The following is a 5,392-nucleotide window of genomic DNA, read 5'->3' as shown; positions in this document are numbered from 1 at the left end:
GCTGAACCTCTTACAAGCTTAGGCTATCTCACCAGTAAAAAAGGTTTCTATAGCACTCTGATATCTTCACCCCATTTCCTCCTCGTGGTTCCCAAAAGCTTCTGGAGCATTAGTTAAATTTTGCCTATTGGGGCATCTTGCTTATAACATATGTCTTCTCTGTTTCAGCCCTGGGCTGCAAAGGAAGTTGGCAAGTTTCAGGAGTTGTCAGTGGACCCCAAGGTTATAGGACTGGAGTTAGTTATGGGGCCCTTTGCCCAGAAACATGTCTCTGCTGGGGCCTAAGGACAGGTTGCTGTCCACCACAGGCAAATCCACTGCGGAGTACTGTGAGTTTCAAAGGGCTTTCTTTGGGAAGCTGAGAGCTCTGGAAGGCTGGGAGAGAAACACATCTTCACTGAGCTTTCCCTGCTGTTTGTGAATTATAGAGGTTACTTTTTAATCCCTTGAGATGCTGGAGTGTAGTTTCCGTGAGTTTTCCAAAACCTCTGCCTGTCTTGGTTTCTGCATTAGTCCAAAGTTCTGGAATGAGAAAACTACAGCCTGGAAACATTTACTTCCTTCACCAGGTTCAGTTAAGTGAGGAGTCCAGCCGCCTCCCCTCCTGCTTTCTGATCATTCTGGATTCCAAGTCTTGGGGGTATGTGTCATCGTGAATCACTGAGGCAAGCTCCCCACTGCTTTGGCTGTGAAAAACAGCTTATGCTGGGCAAAATGACTTGCCTTTCCGCCGCTTCCATTTCTCCCTCTGGAAAATGTGATGAGTGTCTGACACTTAAGAGAGAGCTTGTTCCTTTTGAACAACAAGCAAAAAAATATAAGATGTCTGCAGGAAAAAAAAAAATTACCAGTTGAGGGGGACAAAAATTCTTGCAAAAAGGGCAGGATATGTCCTATTGTGGCTGATGGGATCATGGTCTTTGTTTTGTGTCTGGTAGGTCAATGTTTGGAGTCTTTAGCGATAGTTAAAGTTTGGGGTAACTTTTAAGTGAATGCTGAAGAAAAGTCTACCAAGGTTGAGAGAGCACCTTTGGCCTCTATAATACCTTTGGGAGCAGGGAGGGACGGCCATTGTGGGGTTAAAGGATTGTTTTTGCCGAGATCTGCTCCTGGAAATTCAGTTCTGCTCTGCTGATGGTATACCATAGGGAGTCCCAATCATGTTCTTTTGTCTCCAGAAGAGGGGTAAGGGAAGAACTGAGGTGACGGGGGATCAGCAGATGGTGTAATCGTTACATTGCTCGACTCCCACATGGCTGACTGCAGTTTGAGTCCTGGACCCAGTGACTTGAAACATGCCAAGTGCATGTGTGTGGGTGCCCTGAATCCTGAGAGGAGAATGTAGGAATGTAGGACTACACCCTGGGGAGTGATTTCTCACTTTTCTCTTTCTATGTCTCTCTGGTTAGCACACGTGCCCTTATAGCAAAAAAATCTCTTAAAAAAAAAAAAAAGTGATGGGCTAAGTTTATCTCCCCACAACCAACCCCAGAAGGGATGTCTTGTTTCCTGATGGTAGTTTGAGATCCAAGCTCTTTGAGCTCCTGCTTCTGCAATGAGTGGTGACCCAGCATAGTGGCTTAGCAGTCGGCATGTGCAGGTACAACTTTTCAATGACTTGGGCTGCGTCCAAGGGCTAAGAGCAGCATTGTCCTGGCTTGTCGGGAGGGAGCAGTGTTCCATAATACTTCCAACGGTCAACTTCCTGTAATCCAGCAGCTCGTGGATAAAGGGAGGTATGAGCCTATGTTATGACGGAAGAAACTGAGCTATAGAAGGATTAAGTGACTTGCTAAGGGTTACAGGATGGCTTTTCAAAAGAGAGATTAGAAGAACTATTGGTGTTCTCATCTCACAGTTCAAGATTCTATTTCCCCTGCTTCCTCTTCTCCCAATTCAACACGTCATAGTAATAATGTCACGTTCCTGATCTGACGTGACCATCTCTGAAATATTTGCTCTGGGCCAAAAGAGGAGCCAGGTAAGCATAAGGTTGGGTTAGGACAGATGCCCACCTCCTCCGATCAGGGGCCGAGGCTGAAGGGAAGTGCGTGTGCACCTGCTCCGTGCTGGCTTTATGCTGAGTTGCTGGAGAAGAAACTGAGTCATAAGCCACTTGGAAATGCTTTCATGGTCTGGAGAGTCTCCGAGTCAAATTTCAAAATATTAAATTAAAAACTTTGCTTTCTTCAATGAACTCTCTCAGATGGCAGTTTCATGTGACTCTGGACATGTTCTTTGGCAAAGGCGGGACTCAGTCCTTTCTGCCTGTGGGCACATGAATGAAATGAGACTGCCAGTAAGCTCCTCTGTTGTCTAGCAGGCCCTAGCCTGGTAACCTGCCCAGAGCTTACACACCTGAAAAAATGGGAAAGTATTGAGTTAGCATAGCTGCCACCAAGGCCTTGTCCATGCCCTTTCCTGGTGTGAGGATGCTGCCTCGGGGTCTCTGCCATGATTTCTAAGTTTTTTTTTTTCCAGAGGACGTGTTCATCAGAGAGAGAGAACATCCCCTAATGGGGTGTAGTCACTCCACAATCTTTTTCCTTCATTTCTCCAACCCATTAGGATTTGAAGCATGCAGGCACATGTACTAGATGTATTTCTCAAGTCACTGGGTCCCAGATTCAAACTACAGTCAGCCATGAGAGATCTGGCTCCTTATGCACAAGCTTTAACCACTGTGCTACAGGGCTGGCCCTCTATTTTTTTTTAAGAGAGAGATTTTTGCTATAGGGAGTGTGCACTTGCCAGAGAAACAGACAGAGAGAAATTGCCCCCCAGGGGGATGAGCACACTGCAATCTTTTCTTCTCCAGTCTCCTCTTGGGATTTTGGGCACCCACGCATACACGCTCTGCATGTTTTAAGGGTCCAGGACTCTAACTGCAGTCCACTACATGGAAGTCCAGCAACGTAACCATTATGCCATCTGCTGATCCCCTCTAATTTTTTTTAAAATTTCTTTTTAAAGAATCATTTTATTTGACTTTATTTATTTATTTTAATTTGACAAGAAAGACAGAGAAAGTGTGAAAGCAAGCCACCAGGTCCGGGACTCAAACCTTGGTCAGTCATGTGATAGTCCAGCACCCCTAACCACCACGCCATCTGTCAGCCTCTCTAATTTATTTTTAAAAGAGAGAATTAGGAGCCAGCTAGTGGCTTGGTATTTGGGGTAATTAGATCCCACATGGCCAACTACATGGTTCAGGTCCTGGGCCTGGCAGCTTGAAAAACATGCTGGGTGTATGTGCGTGTGCCCTAAATCCTGAGAGGAGAATGGAGGAGAAGGGATTGTGGTGTGGCCATCCCCACCTTGGGGGTGCTTGCTCACTTCCCCCACCCTCTCTGCTTCTCTCCAGCAAGTCCACATTGCCCTACAGCAAACTAAAAACATAAAAATAAAAGAGGGGCCTAAAAGCCAGAAAGAGATGAAGCTAATAGATATGTGGTATGTGTGTGCATGGCTTTTGTTTTTAATTCACAAGGTCATTGCTGAGTAGTTTGATTTCCTATCACAATGGATTAAAAATAACCAAGTAGGATGAGGAGTTGGGGTAAGGGAGTTGGCACTAGGAGCACTGAGAAGCGACCGCCGTAGCAGCTGGTAAGTGGGAGGCTCACAGCCTCCTCCTGAGTAGCCCGAGCTTCACACCTGGGAGCCTGGCACAGTACAGGACTTTGAGAACTGTGTGACCCATGTGGTCGACTTGTGACTTTTGACTTAAAATGAAAGGGTTGGGGCCCTAAAGAGACAGAAAGAGGTCATCGAGAAACTAGTCATTGTGGAACTTCTTGACACCTTAGTAATACTGGTTGTGGGCACGTCCACAAGCAGGGGAACTTTTTGTCCCTTGGTTTCCTCCTCTCTATGGTATGATAGTCTTCTCTCATGGGGTTGTTTTGAGGGCTGAGTTCTACGTCTGTGAAGCTCTTGGAACAGGGCGGCCCAATACATGCTTGCTCTTGTTATAAATGGAGCAATATTACAGAGCGAATGGATTTTTCCAGTTCACAAGAGTGAATGGATGGCTGGCTCTTCCATAGCCTGAAATAAATGAGGATACAATTTGAAGAAAATGATTGCTTAGGGAATCTCAAGGTGACCTGACCGGAAACTACTGTTGTTGTTAGGTAGTTGAGAACCATGAGGCATCTGGAGCAGAAAAAGTGAGCAGGGACTATGTTTTGGACTGATGGAATCATACCACAGGATGTTTGGAAAGAGAGAAAAGTCAAAACTAAACAGAAGAGCCTTCCTTTCTGAAACGGCAGAAATCTTCACAGATCCTCTAGTTTCTTTCTCTCTTACCTGAAATGCTTATTGGTTTCCAGAGCTGACCTCCGTTTTTTTCAGCTGTAAATTGAAGGGATTATAGCAACTGACTTCGAATGTTCTGTTTGCTTGAACTCTAACATTTGTTGTTTTCAAATGACAAACCAGGGGCTTAACTACAAAGGAAGAAGGCAGGGACAGCACCTGGGTCCGGGGCTCTTGCCTGAACCCGCAGCCAGAATAGCCCAGAGCCACTGCCCTGCAGTAGCACAGCTGCCAGGTACCTGGTAAACACCACTAGGATTTTGTCTGTTGCCCAGTTTCCTAGGCTTGTGTTCCCTTATGCTCACTTTCCTCATTAATCCTAGAGGGTGCTATGAACATTTCCCATCCCAGAGAGAGGCATGATGAACCTACTTTCCTTCCCAAAGCTTAGCAAAAATATGTGTGATGCCTCTCAAGCTGCAAAGAACGCATGTCTTCAGTAGGTGCGAAAAAATCTCCTGGAGACTGGTATCTAATATCTAGGAATTGCACAGTAAAGGGACTAAATTCTTTTACAACTTGGCCATGGCAGGTTGCTTTAATTATGGGACTCTCTTCTCTTAGGCAAGATGAAGACTCATATATCTACCAAGGACCCACATTTAGGAGGTTTCTTGGCCTAATTAATCCTGCAGGGAAAAATAACAGCTTGTAATAATAAAAGGTGGGGCAGATGTTTTAATTCTTGACCATTCCTTCTACCACCCAGGAAAATACCTGAATAGTGTAGAGGCAGAAAAGATCATAAACCCAGAAAGGTGACTTGGGTAATAATTAAGAACAGACACTAGGGCTGGCCCCATGGCCTAATGGTTAAGGGAACTGGATCCCACTTGGCCAACAATGTGATTCATGTCCTGGCCCTGGCAGCTTGAAAACACACTAGGGGTGTGTGTATATGTATGTGTGTATGTGCATGTGTGTATGCCCCAAACATTGACAGGATGGAGAAATAGAGATGGGATCGTAACATGACTATGCCCTGGTGGGGGGGGGGGTGCTTTCTCCCTCTCTTTCTCTGGAGAGTGTCTGTGCCCTCTGGCTGAATTAAAATTTTTTTTTTTTTTTT

The 5,392-nt window shown here is 45.5% G+C and overlaps 1 protein-coding gene across 1 annotated transcript in view; it reads left to right on the top strand.

The window, feature by feature from the left end:
* The window catches only part of SLC1A4 (solute carrier family 1 member 4), a gene marked incomplete in the record, with an annotated part of 31,286 nt that overhangs the window by 1,142 nt on the left and 24,752 nt on the right, over positions 1 to 5,392 (top strand).

This window comes from Tupaia chinensis, unplaced genomic scaffold (assembly GCF_000334495.1).
Source record: "Tupaia chinensis unplaced genomic scaffold, TupChi_1.0 Scaffold145484_1, whole genome shotgun sequence".
Lineage (NCBI taxonomy): Eukaryota > Metazoa > Chordata > Mammalia > Scandentia > Tupaiidae > Tupaia > Tupaia belangeri.
This window is presented reverse-complemented; position numbering and strand designations above follow the sequence as displayed.